Raw genomic sequence first — 20,150 nt, forward strand, 5'->3', positions numbered from 1 at the left:
GCATCTATTGAGATGATTACATAGTTTTTGTTCTTAATTTTGTTGATGTGATAGATCACATTTATTGATTTGTGTATGTTAAATCATCTTTGTATCCCTGGGATAAATCCCATTTGACCATGATGTACAATCTTTCTGTTGTGCTGCTGGACCGTGATGTACAATCTTTCTGTTGTGCAGTTTGTTAACATTTTTTTTGGAATTTTTTGAGTCTGTTTTCATTAGGGCTATTGGTCTGCAGTTTTCTTTTTTTTATGTGTCCTTGTCTGTTTTTGGCATTAAGATAATGCTGGCCTCATAGAATGAGTTAGAAAGAATTCCCTCTTCAACTTTTTGGAATAGTTTGAGAGGAATTTGAACTCAGATTTTCTATATCTTACTGGTTCAAACTTTGTAGGTTATATGTGTCCAGAAATTTATCTATTTCCTTTATGTTTTTCAACTTGTTGACAGTTTTTTTCATGAACATCTCTAATGATTCTTTGCATTTCTGTGGCATAAGTTGTTCTTTCTTCTTTTTAATTTTTGATTTTGTCTATTTGATTCTGCTCTCTGATTTTCTTAGTGTAGCTAATTATTTGTCAATTTTGTTTATCTTTACATAAAAACCAACTTTTTCATTGATGTTTTGTACTGTTTTTTAGTTTCAATTAAAAAAATTCTGCTCTAGGCTGAGTGCAGTGGCTTAATCCTGTAATCCCAGCACTTTGGGAGGCTGAGGCAGGTAGATCACGAGGTCAAGAGATTGAGACCATCCTAGCCAACATGGTAAAACTCCATCTCTATTAAAAGCACAAAAAATTAGCTGGGTGTGGTGATGGGTGCTAGTAATCCGAGCTACTCAGGAGGCCAAGGCAGGAGAATTGCTTGAAACCAAGAGGCCGAACTTGCAGTCAGCCAAGATCGTGCTTCTGCACTCCAGCCTTGGGACAGAGTGTCTGCCTAAAAAAAAAAAAAGAAATTCTGCTCTAGTTTTGGTTTGTTCTTGCTTTTCTAGTTTCTTGAGCTACATGATTTGGTTATTTGTTTGAAATCCGTCTACTCCTTTAATGTAGGTGTTCATTGCTATAACCTTTCCTCTTGGCACTGCTTTTGCTGTATCCCATAGGTTTTGGTATGTTGTGTTTTAATTTTCATTTGTTTCAAGAAATTCTTACATTTCCTTTTTATTTGTTAATTAATAGTCATCCAGGAGACTGTTTTAAATTTACATATATTTATAGTTTCCGAAGTTCCTCTTTTTATTGATTTCTAGATTTTTCCCATTTTGGTCTGAGAAGACAGCTGCTATGATTTTAATTAAAATATTCTTTAAGATTCATTTTTTTTGCTCTAATGTATGGCCTTTCCAATATTCCATGTGCTGATTAGAAGAATGTGCATTCTGCAACTGTTTGATGAAATGTCCTGTCAATGCCTATTAGGTCATACTGGAGTATAGTGCACTTGAAGTTGACGTTTCTATGTTGATTTTTTGTCTATATGACCTGTTCAATGCTGGGAGTAAGATACTGAAGTTCTTAACTTTTATTCAACTATAGTTGAGTCTTGTTATTTCTATTCATTCAGATAGTCTATTTCTTTTGATTGTGGAATTTTCCTTTCTCTAGAGATGGGGGTCTCACGATGGTGCCAGGCTAAAGTAGTGAGTATTCACAGGCATGATCCCACTACTGATTCACATGAAAAACATTTTTTAATGTGTTTAAGTATTGTTTAATTTCACAACTGAGAATTTGGCACTTTTATGTTCCAGCCTTCATCCCTTTCTGAAAGGAGAGGATTGAAGGCCCAGGATGGCTTGCTATGGGCACAGAGAAGTCAGCCTACTTTGGGCAAAGGAAACCAGGTTCTGAAACTTTAGTATTCTGACTCTTCAACTAAATTTTAATTGTAGATGTAAAAGATCAATACTGGAAGATAACCGGGATTGGAAATGAATGCAATATCTACCAAAATAGGAAAATACCAAAAAGATAAATGAACTATGGTAATAGAAAAAATAGCTAACACTTGTTTTTCCATAGTTTAAAAAATTTCTTCACATATATTATCTCCTTTAATGGCTACTTGTTATAGTCCCTGAAAAAAAATAGGTATGCAATAAAAGCTTGCTAATGGAGGAATTAGAATTCTTACCAGTGTCCAGCACATGGTAGTCACTCTATGTTTGGAGACAATTCTCCATTTGTCTCTTACATTTCTGCATAGTGAGCAGAGGAATTGACTTCCTTGTTACGAACTATTTCTTCAAAAATGTGTAGTAAACTGGCTTGGAAGGTAGTGATAGTGTCTCCTCCAGAGCAGTGGGAAGGCTTTCTTACTACCAAATATAACAAATATATCTTCTTTAGGAGCAAAAGTCAGACAAATTTACCTCCTATTATAGAAGATTTGGGATGTTATACTGAGGGTTTCTTGCCTGTGATATACTATACTATACAGAAGGTATCATTTGGCCCTCTTGATTTTACATTGTAGAAATTAAGCCTTGAGGAACTGGCATGAACGTTGATATTCTGTTATAGGCATTGCTCTGAGCAGTAAACTGTCTGTCTCTGATCCAGAAGTTTCATTTTTTCCTACCTGGATCCGTTAGACTGTGAAAGGCTAATGTGTTAATTTGTAAGTAGGTTAAAGCCTCAGATCCTTCACAGTTTTTGATTCTTTATACATGCTTTTGCACTAGTTTGCATAAGCTCATAAAAGCTTAAAAAGTCAGAATAAGTAGCAAAATAGATGAACAAAATCTAACAAAAATTACTTCCCTAACTGTTCAGAACAAAGCTACTGTCTTTATCTTTTACTGAGGAAAAATAGAAACCATCTTGCAGTTGGGAAGAATAAGAGAAGCAAAAAAAGTAGAAGGCCAAAGCAATTATAGAAATGAGAAGAAAACATAGACATTGGAAGACAATAGAATTCAAACATGTGAGAAGTTAATTGTACTCTTAAGGAGAAGTTGATTTAGGAAGATTTCAAAGAAATATTGTGCCAGTATGCTGCTATTGCTTCTTCATCAGTCTCTGGAAGGACTAACAAAATACTAAAGAGAGTGGTTGTTTCCGAGAAGGAGGAGAATGGGGTGGGAGAGAGAGAGTGCTACTTGGAGTATTTTAAATTTTGTGCCATCTGCAGCTAGATTTATTTTAAAAACATATATATAATTTAATTTAAAAAACCTTTAAATGACCTTTAAAGTAAAGAAACACTAATATTTTTAGATTTAAAAATTATATAACAGAAATATATCTTTTTAAAAAGATTTACTGAGGGCACTTCTTTTCAGGGTTTCTGGCAGTTTGGTTTTATGGAGGTAAAGACATCTTTACCTTTGAAACTGACTACTTTTGTTAAGAAAATTCTTCAGAATAGGCTCTTTCATTTTAAGTATGTAAGATAAGTAAAAAACCACCCAAAGCTCTTGGATAAAAGTATAAGGTTACCTTGAATCAGAATGCATGCATTGTGCTCTGTTTAATGATGTCAACTGGATATACATATTTTACTTCTAAAAGAGGGGACAGAAGTAGTTTTCCTCAAAGATATTCAATAGGGACTACTAGTGTCCTGTACTGGGTTTGTTTAAGACTGAATGATTAAGAATTTGAGATGGTCTTGTCAGGAGTGTAGTGCTTGCTTGTAGTTGTGCTTTGGGAAGTCAAAGAGGTACAGTTTAGTCATTCATAAGGGAGGCTGGTTTTGGGCACAGAATGTGTCTCTTGCTTGAGTTCCCTGGCCCAGCACCAGGCGGAGAATTGCAATAGCAAATTGGTCTGAATAGCTCAGATGACCATTGGCAGAAACCAAAGGGGTGGTTGGCTGTCTGAGGAGGCTCAGATAGTAGTCATCAGGAATTAACATTTTAAATTAATTAAACTATGCTGGAGGTCCTTAGGAATATCTCAGGGGAAGAGCCATGAGAAAAAGATGGAGTCTTTTTGCCTTGTAGAAAGGGGCTTGGAATTATACTGATAGTGAGACCGTTTTGAACATAACTATTTATTTAAACATGTTTAGATTTGTTTAAACATTCTCATCCTTTAGTAATTTAACCACTTAAGACATTGATAAAGTCAGGACTCGTGCTTGAATCTAAGTGGGATTTGGACATGGCTAGAGTAAAAGTCTGGGTTGAGCCAACAGATGTCTATTTGCAGGGGAGGCTTAAGGAATATTACATGGGGAAGAATGGATCAGTTTGCTGAAAACATTAACAGTCTTTAGTGAAAAAGATTTAGTCATCAGTAAAGATGACATACTCGGAATAGAGTATAGTTGTTATTGGGCTCCTGTTTGAGTCCCATGTCATTCAGAAAAGCTATAGGAAACAGGGACTGTTTCAGGGCAAGTTTGTAAAATATTGAGGTCACCCCAGCAGCTTTGGAATCCTGCTAACAAAAGCAAACACTAAGAGGAGACTGTTTCTCTTCTGCTTTGCATAGGTTAAGTCTCTGAGAAAACCAGACAGTTCTACTGTAAGCATCACCAACATGATGAACTCAGTGCAGAGCCTTCTTCCTAAAGATGCTCACTTCCACACTGAACCTCACTGAGTACACATTATTGGTAGAGAATGGGTCACTTGCCTGAGTCCTAGCTGCGAGGGAGGCTGTTTCCCGGGTTCTGCCTTGATGATGCTGGACTCTTAAGCTTAAACATTTGCCAAACAAAAAGAGAAAAGCTTGTCAGTCAGGACATCTACAAATGTCTACAACAACGTGTACCTCTGAAGTTAAGCTGCAAGTGTTTGAAGTTGTGGGACGAGAGGTATCAAAGAGCTAGCCTCGGATGTGGTTGGCTTGTGAGTCATAGGGTAGTAAGAATTTACCAACACTAGTATAGGTTTGAAAAGGAAAGTTTTATTAGATAGAAAGAATATTGTTGAAGAGTGCAGCGGGGTGCCTCAGCAACAGAGGACCGAGGTCACTGGAGTGGATTTTTTCTTGGGAACATTAATGGTCCTTAACATAACCCTGCCTCTACTAAAAATACAAAAATTAGCTGGGTGTGGTGGTGTGTGCCTGTTGTCCCAACTACTTGGGAGGCTGAGGCAGGAGAATCGCCTGAACCTGGGAGGCGGAGGTTGCAGTGAGCTGAGATTGTGCCACTGCACTTCAGCCTGGCAACAGAGAGAGACTCCATATCAAAAAAAAAAAAAAAAAAAAAAAAAAAAAAAGGAGCTTTAGGGTCATTTGGACCACATTAGCCACATGGGTCATGATAAATGATTACATGTGTGCATGTGTAGACATTTGATGCCTTCCTTAATGTCAGCAAAGATTGCACAGAGTTTCAACATGTGTGCATTCTGGAGATGTGTAGAAATTCTACTTACTTAAATGTTTTTAGGAAAGAAGGCTGGTACCAGATGCTGGCTTTAAATAATAAGGAAGTCTAATTGCTTCTAAATTCCCCAGTTAAGGAGTTTTGCTTCTGGATGGCCTGCCTGATGGTCACCAGGTGATCTTTTCTCTCCTCAGAAGTTCCTATTTAATATGCAAATATAAATAGTTTTGAAAATGTCTTAGTTATATCCACCTGTTACTAGTTATATGTACTTACTACTTTTGCTGTGGATAATCACCTAGAACAGGGGTCTTAAATCTAAGGAGGATCCAGACATTTATAGTGTTACTGTGTAGGGGAGGAAAAATTATTTTGCCTCTATCCTCCATAGTTCTTCGTTGAAACAGATTCCTGTAATAAAAAACAAATTAACAAGAGAAAAACAAGCAAATTTTAAAAACATGTCTTATTCTGACTGGGCGAATACAACAAAAATATGTTAGACTGGGCAATTTATAAACAACAGAAATTTATTTCTCACAATTCTGGAGGCCAGGAATCCCAAGATCAAGGCATCAGGAGATCTGGTGCCTGTTTCTTGTAGATGGGCCTTCTTCTGTGTGCTCCCATGGTGGAAGGGATGAATACTGTGTCCTCCTTTCAATCTCTTTTGTAAGGGAACTAATATCATTCATCAGGGCCCACCGCTTAATACTCATAACAATGCAGATTAGGTTTAAAGATGAATTTTGTAGGAACACAAATTCAGACCATAGCACCTGCACACATCCTATATACATGAGAGATAACTCAGAGAAAGGAGTGAATCTCTAAAGTAGATCTCAAAGGGGTAGTTTAAGCTTCAGGCTTAAATACCATCATTCTCTGAAACAAAGAAAGAAGGATAGAAAGGACTGGTTAAGATGAGAAGGCTGAGAAAGAAACAAAGCTAAAGGTTGCTATGCGTATCTGAGTCAATGCTTTCTCTGGGGATTGAGTTCTGGGGATTTAGTTATCATTTTCTTCTGGGTTCAGGGGGGAGATATCCTTACAAATGGAGGTTTCTATTAGATGTAAATTTCTCTTATAAAAGGGCAACTTTTCAGAACTGTTTCTGTGTCTGCACTTCCTCAAAGTAACCAACTCAAAATAATTATATTCCAGAAAGGCATATTTGGGGATGGTATATTCTGATCTCCAACAGTCATATTTTGGGATGGCATGTTCTGGGCTCCCTTATGTAGAAAATGGTGGGTTAACATTGAGGAAAGTGAAGTTAACATGCATAAGGACTAAGAACCCTCCTGAGAGAGGAATTCATTCTTAGGGTGTAAGTTGCCCCTTAGAAAGGGTAATTTTAATTCATGTTATTTAAATTCATCCCCCAGGCTAGTCTCATTGGACTCATATGTGGTACAAGAGAGAGAAATTGAAAATGTTTTTTACTTTGTTAAAATAAAAACTTTAGAAACATTAAATTTAACAGAGTTTGAGCAAAGACTGATTAATCAATCAGGCAGCCTGCAGAACCAGAATAGGTTCAGAGAAATTCCAAGGCTGTCACATGACCAGATAACATTTATGGACAGGAAAAGGGAAGTGAGGTATAGAAAAAGAAGTGAGATACAGAAACAGCTGGATTGGGTGCAGCTGGGTCTTTGCCTTACTTGAACTTGCCGTGATTGGCTGAGACTCAGCTACTTTTTATTAGGAGTAGGTTACAGTCTATTTACACATCAAATTACATTACAGTTCATTATGGGGAAACCTTTAGGCTGAATCTAAATATGTAAACCTTTAGGCTGAACTTAAATATGTAAATATGAACTTAAATAAATATGTAAATATCTAAGGAATAGGTTACAGTCTGTTTACACATCAAGTTAGGTTATAGTTCATTATGTACAGAATAACCTTTAGGCTGAACTTAAATAAATAAGGAGGCAGCTTTAGGTCAAACTTAATTTAACAACTTAAATCTCTTGAAGACATCAAGCAAATAAGCAGTTTACACTCAGGTGTCTCCAAAAGGGCCTAACACAAGGGAGAAAAGTACATTTCCAGCTTCACAATGCGCCATCATCCTCCATCACTGGAGGAGTATAGAATGTGTACAAGACAGACTCAGGGAAGGATGAAATGCATGTGGGGCTCATGTGGGGCTCATGCAGTCACCTGGCAAGACAGCCACCAGGAATCCTAGACATAATTGGGGGTGGTCTTAGGACATGCATATAAAAGCAAGGAAAATTTTACAAAATTACTCTTAAGGTGACCTAGAACCTGGAGAAAAATCAGTTTATACATGTATTTTAATTTTGATCTGTCACTATTTTCTTGGGATTGGTTTGCTGCTAAATAGGACTATTTCCAGATACACAAAGTTGCCATTCAGATTGAATTCAAATAACTGCAAAAGGTTTTCATTTTAAATGGAACCTTACCATGTATTTAAAATAAACAGGTTCATCCATGTCCCTACAAAGGACACGAACTTATCGTTTTTGATGGCTGCGTAATATTCCATGGTGTATATGTACCACATTCTCCCTATCCAGTCTATCATCGTTGGGCATTTGGGTTGGTTCCCCCAAAACCTAAAATGCAATTAAAAAAAATCATAAAATAAACACTTAGATATTAATGTATTTTAGTGATGGATGCATATTAGCAAATATTAATTGGTTTTATAGAGGAAAAGTATACATATGTATGACTTAAAGCAAATATATGATATAAAAGGAACTATTTTTAGTGATTAAATTGAATTGCTGGCATATTGCAATATTTCAAAGGTCCCTTGTGGGAGATTTGCTTATATTCTGGAACTTTACTTTATTGGAAAAAAAACCCCCTCAATGTTATAAAACTTGAATATTTTCAGGAAGCAAAAAGCATTTTCAAATATAAGTTGTTCAAGGAACATTAGGTCTCTTATTGCTTGAATCAATGGGGAAAAAGCTAAATGGTTTTAAAAAAGGTTTGAAGCAACCAAAAAGATAATCTTTCTTTTCTTCTGGCAGTCAACTTAAATGATGAAGAAGTATAGTGAAATGCCTAGTTGTTAAATTTTGACTTTATTTACACATTAAATTACAAAAATAGAAGGAAGCTGTTTGCCATTTAAATTTTCCACTGTGAGGTTTATAACTTTACCAGAGCTGAAAACAAATGAATATTTTTGCAATAAGATTTTCAATAAGAGAGAGGATGAAGCAAAAACTTCACAGCAGTTAAAATCTTATAAAGAATAAAATTAATTTCAAACTGCTTGGAACTTTCAGAACTCCATGTTACCAATGAAACTTTAATTTTTAAAAAGGTAAGTTTAAGGAAAAAAATACATTCTTAAAAACAAACGGCTCTGAAAGAGCAAGATTTTCCATTGTAAGGGAAGCTTTCTTCTTTAATTCCTTTATTTATTGTGTTTCATCAAAGTAGTCAGGGTCAAGTGTACAGAACTGTTACATGAGATACACATCTGGGGAGTAAAGGTCAGTGAAAGATAAAGAGAGCTAAGGTAGAGAGTCTTTCTGGACTGAAACCCAACAAGACTGATTTACTTGGAAAGAATGAAAGCTGACAAGCTTCTTCAATTCAGAGTCAGGAACATGATCTACTTGGTGATGCAGCTGTTTTATGAAAGGAGCTTTATTCTGGGCCTTCATTGTTATCTTCCTAATAAATTACTTTGAGTACAAATGCTATCTTGAAGAGCACAAAACACTTTACGAAGTCATTTTGGAGGCTATTTGTGTATGTATATATATATAGGTACACATGTGATATATATATGTATATACATGAATGATATTCCAGTACTAATAATTTGAATTTAACCTTGACACACTTTGTTTTCTCAATTTCAAGACATGAAATGATGGCCATTGAATTAAAGGTAGTATTTAGAGGCTGTATATTAGTGCAAAAATACCAATTTTCAGGTTAAGATGCCCAGTCATGGGGATAGTGCAGTTTATCACAAAATAAATGAGAATTCAGAGGCACACCTTAGGGTTGAATTTTATTCCAGAGTTCCTGATCTATATCTCCCAGCAGGAATGATAAATTAGGGCAGCTGCAGTTGGTTCCAAGTTTTCTAGGATCTTGAATGACTGGAAACCTGGTGGTATTCAAAGAAGCATCTCTGTTTAAATCACTTTCCTGACTACACACACCCTTTCATCAAGCAAAGTGATTAAGAGTGTTTTCACACCTTTACACCTCCATTAGACTGTGCTTTGTAACATGATTTCTTCAGTGTGGCTTCCTTTGATTTTTTTAAAACTGAATTTAAAAAAAAAATACTTTGTGTTGCATTTAGTGTAAATACTTTCTTTCTTTTACTCTGGAATATGTCCTCTTTCATCTTTTTGATATTTAAGAAATATTTTCCTTGACACGGATTGTATTATTTGTCAATCATTCTTTTTCTCTCACACTTGTTATAGTTCACTGTGGATATAATATTGATCTTGGGATTGATCACATGTCTTGTTTGGGCTAATGGAATATGGAAAAAATGACTATACAAATTCTAATCTAAGAGACATTGTATATTCTCTCACCCTCTTGCATTCTGCCATCTGCTACAAGTTGTGTATGCACTGGAAAGCTTTTAGTTCCAATATGATAGACATATAGATCAGAAATAAACAAGATCTACAGCTTGAAGTAGAATTACCTGGACACCTTGTAAAATTTTAGGAAATAAATGAATGCTTTTTGTTGCAAGCCACTGAGATTTTTAGACACGTTTGTTAATGCAGCAATATCAGAGAAGGATCTGAGTAATACGTCCTCAACTTTTAATTCTTCAAAATCTGAACTCCATAGACAAATGAAAGAATAATAGAATGAGTATCTCTATGCTCTTTACTTAACTCAACCATTGTTAACATTGTGTCATTTTTATTCCATCTATCTCTTATTTTTGGGAGACCATTGAAAAATTGTAGGCATCTGATACTTTCATAAATAATTTATAGAATGTTTAAGAATAAGAACTGTCTTAGTATAGTCTGCTATAATAAAAATGCCATACAGTGGTGGTTTAAACAACAGAAATTTATTTCTTTTAGTTCTGAAGGCTGAGAGATCCAAGATCAAGGTGATAGCCAATGTGGTTCCTGGTGAGGGCCCTGTTCCTCACATGGTGGAGAGAGAGAGAGGCGTCATCTCTCTTGTATCTTTTCTTATAAGGGCACTAATTACCCCTCAAAGACACTAGCCTAATACCATTACCATGGGAATTAGGGTTTGGACATAAGAATTTTGGGAGAACACAAAGATTCAGTCCACAGGATAGCATTCTTTTCTTTTCATTAGTTCAACTTAATGTAGTTTATAAATGATTAGATGTTATCTTAATTTTATCTTAAAAGAAATGCATAAAAATGATCAAAACAAGGTAATTTACTACTATAGAAAAGGTAGTAATAGTGTAGCGACATGGTGTATAAAAAGCAACCACAGCCAACCCATAGTGAGTTGAAACTGTCCAACAACTTCTTGGAAAACATTATTTTCAATTTTATTAAATGTAAGTAAAGATAATGATTTATAAGTGCAGCTACATATATTTTATCAGCATTACTGAGGGCTCAGGCAATGAAGTGTTTTAAGCTATCTAAGTTTAGTGGCACATAAATCCATCCAGTGCCAGCATGCTAGGGAGTGTAGAGAATTATAGGCTGGCATGAATTCCTAATGTGACTCAGCATAATGTGTGTTGCCTGCTGAACACTTTCAAATGAATTGATGAAGATTTCCATGGGCTACACTCCTTTAAACTTCATGCTCAAGGTTGTTTCTTGTATGTTAGCAACAAAGACCTGAATAAATTCCCAGAAAGGAGGAAGGAAAAGAAATCACAGACATGTGTGGTTTAGAAGGATAAAATAGTGTAAAACAAACTTCTGAGCTGGACTTCGGCACCAGATAGATCTGGGTTTTAATGCTAGGTCAATCTAGGTCTATCCTTCCTTTCCTAGTTATCTTTGGCAGTTTTTTTTTTTTTTTAGATGGAGTTTTGCTCTTGTCCTGGCTGGAGTGCAATGGTGCAGTCTCGGCTCACTACAACCTCCCCATCCTGGGTTTAATTGATTCTTCTGCCTTGCCCTCCAGGCAGCTGGGATTACAGGCACCTGACACTACTTCTGGCTAATTTTTGTATTTTTAGTAGAGAGAGGGTTTTACCATGTTGGCCAGGCTAGTCTCAAACTCCTGACCTCAGGTGTTTTGCCTGTCTTGGCCTCCCAAAGTGCTGGGATTACAGGTGTGAGGCACTGCACCCAACAATGGACCAATTTTTAAACTTGTACATGCTTGGTTTTCTCATCTATAAAATGGGAATAATACTTCAGTAGGTTTCATTTACTAGTAAATTATTTATTAAATACATTTATTAATGTGTTCATATTTACAGCATCCTCTACAACCTTCCTGGTCCACAATAGACATGAGCCTTTGCTCATTTAGTTTGCCTTCCTTTCCCCATGTCTAAAAGACAAAGGGCTTTCAGGATGATTTGGTAATAACAGAGCAAAAATAAGAGAAAAATCAGTGTGAGAGCAGCATGGTGATCATGCCTGTGCAGGAGGCAGCATTCATTAGGGGGACAGAACTCATTGGGAGGATGATCACAGGGGTGGGATGTGGACGGGGGGGTGAAAAAAGACTTCTGGGGCACAGCTCAGTTAGAAGGGAAGCACTGTGTCCATGAGCCCTCATATATTGTAGTAAATATAGGTCTGGATTGGATTCTGGATTTAATTGCAAACCACCCTATGTTCTGGACTATGAAAGTTGTAGTTTAACAGGAATAATGTGTACAGTCTTAAGGCAGTGTCTTGCACATGGAAGTGGTGGGTAAATGGGCATTTTAGTACATGTTTAGAGACAGTAAGCATCTTAGAGCCACCTAGCCAGTGGTTCTTCAACTTTAACGTGAAAACCACTGAAGGTGCTTGTATATATCATGGCTTCTGGCTCCCACATCCATGGGTTCTGGTTTTGGTCTGAGGTGAGACAGAAGCTTCCCTTTTCTTTATTTTTATTTGTTTCTTGCTTTATTTTTTTTTTTTTTTTTTTTTTTTTGAGACAGAGTTTCGCTCTTGTTACCCAGGCTGGAGTGCAATGGCGCGATCTTGGCTCACCGCAACCTCCGCCTCCTGGGTTCAGGCAATTCTCCTGCCTCAGCCTCCTGAGTAGCTGGGATTACAGGCAAGCACCACCATGCCCAGCTAATTTTTTGTAGTTTTAGTAGAGACGGGGTTTCACCATGTTGACCAGGATGGTCTCGATCTCTTGACCTCGTGATCCACCCGCCTCGGCCTCCCAAAGTGCTGGGATTACAGGCTTGAGCCACCACTCCCAGCCTCTTGCTTTATTCTTAATAAATACTTTTATGATTCTGATTCAGGTGGTCTGTGAACTATAGCTTGAGCCTAGATTCACATGCTTCTATTTGTTAATTTCCCTTCCTGGAGCTTTTCTAGAGAAACTCTCTTTGCAGGCACAATAAAACATACATAAGGATAGTTACTCCAACGTTTTTGGGGGTTAAAAATTGGAAAGAGTCTAACTAGCCCTCAATTGATGGATAGTTAACAAAAGTGTACTGCATTCATGTAATGCAATGCTATGCAATAATTAAAGAAGACTAAGGGAGATGTGTATTTTCTGATGTGGAAAAGTCTGTAAGACATATTGCTCAGTTAAAGCAAGTTACAGAACAAGATGTACAATGTGAAACTGTTAAACACAGAGTGAACAATACTAACGATTTTGTGTGCGTGTGTATATATATACATACACATATGGACATATGATATAAATGCTTGAAAGGGTTTGAAAGGGTTGATACATAATAATAGTGTTCATCTTAAGACAGCAGAAGCAGGAGATAGCAATTGAGGTGTTGTTCTCTGTAATGTTCTATATGCTTACAGGAAAAATGTATTCATTCATTACTTGTGTAATTTAAAAATTCTATGAACAAAGACCTAGGTCAACTCCTTCATTTTATTAAAATGAAGAAACTGATATTTGTCTGCCAAATGTCTTGGACAGGGTGGTAAACTCAAAGATACACTTTGTGTGTTTGATTGCTTATAATTGCTTGTAGCCAGTGCAGTAACTTTCTTCAGCATGCTCAGTTGAGCTAATTAGGCATTTTAGATGAGGATGCAGTAGCCATAGCCATATGCTCAGCATCAGGAGGAGGCAATGAATGTTAAGAAAAGGCCAGCTGGGGCTGGATGGGGATATGCTAGGTAGTGGTTTGAATAAACTTGAGCTTGTCAGTGTCCAGCAGTGATCAGTTTCCCAGAAACACTAAAATGAAGAGGGCATAGATAGCTTCCAGAATGCCCATCAAATTACAGTGAGAAATATAACTGCATGGGCTACTGCAGTTATATCAGCAAGACCATAACATTCTATTTAAGTGGACAGCTAAGGAGAAAGCCAAGTGATAATTAGAAATCCACTTTGTAACTTACATGAGCAATCAGTATATAAAATTATTTGAAGTCTTATGATCAATGCATTCTCTCAGAGGAAAGAATCAGAGAGCACTTGGTGAGTGTAGAATCTGAAGGAGAGGATTTATATTAATAAAAATATTTCATGGCTTCTGGTTAAATTAATCAGCTGCATCCAGCTCATAATGGAAATCTACTTATTAATGGGAGTGAAATATTTAAGTCTTATTGGCTTATGTTCCTTGGGACTATCTGGGTGGATGGTAATTCTGTTTATGCCATATACCCTCTTTTCTCTATATTTTGATAGTTGTATATTATATATATTAATATATTAAATCATATCACCATTTTTCTGCTCCAGGATTTAATTTGGTTATCTTTGTATCTCTGCTCTGATGCTCTTTGTGTTGCTCTTACAGTTCAATGCTAGTTGCCATCTCTGCGTCTCCGCAATTGGGGTGCTCTTACCCCTCTGATTTCCTCTATCTAGAAGACTCATTTGTCATTCAGATTGTAGCAGTTTAAAGGTCAGCTTGTTAGAACAGCTTTCCTCAGCATCCAATCTAAAAAAGCCACACATTCATCCTATTACTTTATTTTAGTTTGTATGTGATGTTTATTCGCTTGTTAATATCTGATATTTACTGTTTATGTGTGTCTTAATTTTTGGTTGTATTTCCCAGCAGGATATAACCTTCATGAAAGCAGGTCTTTGTCAATCTTTCTCCTGCTCTTTGCTCAGCACCTAGAACAGAATGTGGCATTTGGAAGGTTTTCATGACAACTGTTGAATGAATAAATCAGGAATCCTATAGCCCTTTTGTAATTTACAAGTTTGTGCATTGTATCCTCCAGTAGAGACAAAGATATCTTTTTAAAAATAAACCTGGCCAAGAATCTATATATCTTGGTCAGTTCTCAATGGGTGGCAGCTAATTCAGTAAAGGGGAGGCTGTGAGTGGAGGGGAAGAGCGTGTGGTTCAGAAAAGTCACCTGGGTGTCTATTCTGCAGTGAGGGCTTACTCAACAATGGAAGCAGATGCTTCTGAATGCCTACATGCTGCCCAGATCACAGATTACAGTGGACACACTTCAGAAAACTATAGTATTTACTAAACAGGAGAGCTGTTGGACATTATGTGCCATGAATTTAATGTATTGGGATGAAAGTCCTATAAACTAATGGCGATGGTGGATAAAGTCAGTCCACTGAAGAGCTAAGGCTTCAGTATTCCCAAGGCATTTGCATTTCATCCGATTTCAGAGCTTTTCTTCAGACTTTGAAAAGGTTGCCACTCCCTTTATCACAAGGCACTCACTTCTCATTGGGTAGGGGCAAACCTGGAAAGAAATAAAACAGACTACTGTCTAATGGTAAATGAGATTGAATTTTCCAATGTGCCATCTGGGAGAGGAATTGCTGACAAGGAAACATCCATAAGGTAGGAGATGATTACAAACATTGATTTATCTTCTGCACCTTTTGCAATAAGATCCCAGGCTGAAAAAGGTCATGTTGATATAATTTGCCTCTAGGAAATAAGAATATGAATAGAAATGATAAAACTATGCAATTGATAACAGGTAGTTTTTCCTCTCTGGTATTAAATCTATTTTTTTGTATTGATTTTTGGAGTATGGAAGTTGCGGCGTGGAGCACAGAATCATTCTTAATTTTAAAGTTACTAAATTTGTGAATATCTGTGAGATAAGTAGAATAAACAAATGCCAAAGAGATAATATGACATATTGGCATTACTGAGGTAGAACGACATATTTTTGATATTATGCAATAATTAATATCTTTCAGAGATAATGTGCAACAAACATCTTAAAAATCAGATTTTGTTTAGATTATAACAGTGTGGTATATCTTCAGTTAAGATAATATAGGTAGTTGCATAAAAATTATATTTCCTCTCATAAGAATGATCTAGTAAGAGAAAAATATATTTTGCTTTTAAAAACATATTATGCCTCTGGCATTTTACAGAACAATTATAATAATAAAAATTTAATATGCATTTAGTTTTCTGTGATAGAATTAATGGAATGTTACATTTCTACATATATTTTATTTTCATTTTATTTTCACTCCCTCTTGTAAAAGATTTATAATTCATGAATAAAAATTGACTGCTGGCTTAAACCTGACTTGTGGATTTTTAGGAAAGAAACTAAGGCTTATATATTATGTTTTTTCTACCAGTATTCAGGGAAAATCATTATGGCCATCTATTTAGATGCTAAATGCTATTTGCATTTTGAAATTTCATAGAGAACTTTGTCATTTATTTTCCATTTTGAAAAGTCAGTTTTTCTAATGATATATCTGCACTAAAAGAAAAAAGAAGAAAATGCTATCCTTCTATGAGAATAAAGTCAGACAAGTCATTAAACAGAAGAATTTCATCTAAAGATCTTCCTAAGAAACATTTTTTCTCCTGAAATTCACATTTTATCAATTCCGATTCTCTCCTCTCCCCTTAAGTTCATTGGCAGAATCCCAAACTAAAACTAAGAGGTATAATTTTGAATCTTTAGAAAGCAATTAACTAGAGATATGCAAGGTATCAATTAGGCCAAAGGTAACAAAGAAGATATTTAATTAAAACATGACATCCTTTATCCCATTTCCTTTATTGTTGAATAAAGACTAGACACTTGGCTGCTTTTTTCAAGTTCTTGGATTTATGAGATATTAAGCAAGAGTCTGTGTTAGAAAAGAAGCTTTATTTTCATTTATGTGATGCCTACTGTAGTAATATGACTTTTACTATAGTTTAGTCCTACTGGTAGCTTACAGGATTTGAAATCTAAGTGCTTTGCATAATCTCCTTCCAAGTGTTTTAATTGACATTCTGCTATGATGAACCCCACACACCATTACCTGGCTAATTGCTTGAGTTACAGTGCTTATACAATGTCATTCTTTGTCCTTGGTCTTTTGGGGTATTAAATAGCAAGTCTGTCCTGAAAGAGGAAGTTACTGCTGTTTTTCATGTGATGCATTAACCTCTTGGTAGCTTTGTCAGGGACAGACTCCCTTCTGTTCTTCTCTGGGTGGATCCCAATCCTGATGCTTATCAGAGATGTCTTATTTTCAGCTCTCTAGGAGAGACCTTGACTTCTCAAGGGTCTAACAGAGCCACTGCCACAGGCAGAGTTTTCCATGAGCTGACTCCCATCATGGAATGGACCCGGGACCAAGTGACAAAATGAGAATGTAATGATATTTAATTCTTCAGCCCTGACTATGATTAGGCAGAATTTGTTGGAAAAAGAATCTTAATACATTAGAAGTAGAAAAGGGGTTAGAGCTGGCTCTTCTAGTCTGAATTCATTATTTTCGATGTAAGGACACTACTTTCCTCCTGATAAAGGGACTTACCCTAGCCTCAGGAAGCTGTTAGGGACCAAGGCTCAGGGCTCCTTTTTATGAGCCCAGATCCAAGATGAAGTCTTGAAGCCTGATGCCAAAGTATGGAGTTTGAACAAAGCAGGAAAGTGCTAGGGTCACCATGCCAACCCACTCCAAAAAACTGCTGTGTAGCCTATAATCCTCTCATGTTTTCTACCTATCTTTGATGTTGATACCAGTCAGTGACAATGGCGTTATGAGTAGTGAAGGGTAATTAGGGGAATTTTTTAGGACTTTTTGAGAACTAGAGACACAGTAAGAACCAACTCTTGTACCTGTAAGATAGATTGACTCTCAAATGACTATGGTTGGAAATTTCTGATTAAAATATAATAGGGCCTGCTCTTTCCTTGACCCATGATGCTAAATGGCTCTGAAACTAATTCAGATTTCAATGACAGGAGAAAAATGAATATCTTTTGGAATATGTGATGTCTGTTGACATCTTCGAACTTCTGATTTTTCTGAAGTTTGTTTATAAGATATTTCTGAGCCCTAAAATAGGTTTAGAACTCTCTGGATTGAAAAAAAAAAAAGATCTTAGACATTGTGGAAATGAAAGACATATGGAAGTTGGGTAATTGAAACTAGTTTCATAATAAAGCATTTATTTAATGCTATATCTTTAGTAGTTGTATTTCATGTTTAAGTGCCTTACATGCAAGCATTCAAGTAAACTTATAAAAGGATTGACACAGGCTTTCAACACTGAGAAGCCAGCTGTCAACAGAAAGTAAGCTGTTAGTAATGAAAATTCCGTATCTATCACCATATCTGAAAAACATCTTTTGCTTCAAAGACAAATTCCTCTTATTTAAAGCCCACTTATCTGTTAGGTTCTGTATGCTGAAGCTTCCTCAGAGCCTCCCCTTTAGGACAACTCTGGTTACTTTTGGATACACTGGATGGATCAGGAATGAGCTAGCTTCCATTTGTTTTACATAATAATTTCCTCCTGAGAAATACCCCACCACAGGCATTCTGCTTGGTCTCTGAAAAGGTGAAGAGGTGAAGAGGTTTGCTTACTTATTTTAATGGATAGATAAATTCTTCATATCAAATAAATAGAAAAGTCTCAGTGAAATTTTACTTCATGGAGAGTTTCTAACATGGAACCAGTTTGTCTCCATCATGGGTTTTTGTTAACATGACAAAATTTAATGAAAATGTATTATGGACATATGTAAGTTTTCAATTCAGGAGTGCTATAACAACTTTGATAGATTATTAACTGCTGCCAGGATCAGTTTATTAACTGGCAAGGGAAAAATTAATCAACATCTTTGGACCCCATTGCTTTATCTTTTTAAAAATTAAAGGACTTTATTTTTTAAGCAGTTTTGGGTTTCCTAAAAAATTAAGCAGAAAGAGCAGAGAGTTCCCATATACCACCCTCCCTCACTCTTCACACCCAGCTCCCCATTGCTTTTTTAATCAGTGGAATATATCAGCTTGCAAAATTTAATTCAGGCTCGTTATCCAGCCACACACCCACAGATGCACACTGTCCCATTCCCTCACCTCCTTTAGTTCTCTTTTTTCATAAAATAAGAAAACTACTATAGCAGATATACTTAGAATCCCTGTGAGGGAAATAAAAATGATGAAACTGAGTAGTAATAAGTTTGTTCTTACTTTTGCCTAATCCAATCCTTAAACGTTTTTTTAAAGGTTATGGAGACATGGAGCTTTGTTGTGCCCAAATTTAGGCTACGTTTTTACCTGTCTTCTCACCCATGCAGGTGACTTCACTTTTCTGTCAACTAGTCATCGAGTTATTACTCGGTCCTGCCCTAGCTTGATTGCTCTGGGAAGCGGAGTTCCTTCTCCATAACCCTATATGGGTTGGTTATGGCATACGCAAGTCTCAACTGTCGCTTGTAATGTTCTGCTTCCTGTCCTACAGCTTTGATTTAAGGCAGGATGAGAGGAGACGAGGAGGAACTGAAAAAGTGGTGGTGTCCATAGAGGCAAGAGTTTCCACATTTACGGCTGGACTCTTTTTATGGTATTATATTCTGGACCAAAGCCAAACCCTTTCCATCTGACAGAAAAATGCTGGGAATGTCTTACTTTTCTTCATACTTGTTAAATACAAGAAGCATTTAACTTGGTAGAATGTAATGTTATATTCAATGTCCTTAATAAAATTGTAATGGATTCACTTATTTAGACACTCGGGAAGAAACAACCTTCCACTGCACAATAGAAATTATGATGCTCTTGCTGCATCGATCAACACAAAGGGATGGGTCTATCAGAGCTGACTACAGTCACTCTGGAATTGCTCTTAAAAAATAAAGTGGGAAATAGAAAGCTGTGGTCATTAAGTTTCTCTTTCTTCCTTTTGATGTGGCAATTATGAATGAACTCAAGATTTGAGCTCTAAAGACCTGCCCTTCTGAGTTTACTAGAAGAACTGGGGCAAGAGGAAATAACTCATCAGAAATTCTCCCTAATTTATCTTCATGGCTGTGTAGCATGGGAGGTGCAATGCTAGGCACCTTAAAAAGGAAAATTGGATTGTACCATGGATGAAGCTCTGAGGAAGGAGATGTAAGTAGTGGCAGCAACTGCCTCTACCCATTTTCCTTCTCCGGATATTCTTGTGTAATATTCTCTTGTCTGAAATAACCTTTCCTTGTCACTCTTTATCGAATACTCCTATTTATTTTCTCTGTAGCACCTAATTATAGTCTGAAATGTTTATTTGTTTACCACAAAATATTTATTACTCTCATTGAAAGGTAATCTCTATAAGAGCATATATTTTATCCTATAACTCCTGAATATAATTTGGTGCTTGACACAGAGTAGGTTTTAATAAACATTTGTTGACTGAATTTAAGGAAGAGCGAAAAGAAGAAAGAGAAGCATGAGTAAGAGAAGAAACACAGCATGAAATATTGCTGCGAATAAAAGAATGTGAGAAATTAAAAGTAGCTATTCAA

The 20,150-nt window shown here is 36.3% G+C and overlaps 1 protein-coding gene across 4 annotated transcripts in view; it reads left to right on the forward strand.

Annotated features, from left to right (window-relative positions):
* Positions 1–20,150, forward strand: part of OTOL1 (otolin 1) — a 60,341-nt gene that overhangs the window by 23,840 nt on the left and 16,351 nt on the right. Inside the window, exon 1 of one of the 4 annotated variants that reach the window (XM_074405601.1) lies at positions 11,959–19,755. The exons of the other annotated variants lie outside the window; for them this stretch is intronic. The gene's annotated coding sequence lies outside the window, so the exon portion shown is untranslated. Of the gene's footprint in view, positions 1–11,958; positions 19,756–20,150 lie in introns of those variants that run through there. 4 annotated transcript variants of the gene reach the window in all.

The sequence above is a fragment of the Saimiri boliviensis genome, chromosome 9 (genome assembly GCF_048565385.1).
Source record: "Saimiri boliviensis isolate mSaiBol1 chromosome 9, mSaiBol1.pri, whole genome shotgun sequence".
Lineage (NCBI taxonomy): Eukaryota > Metazoa > Chordata > Mammalia > Primates > Cebidae > Saimiri > Saimiri boliviensis.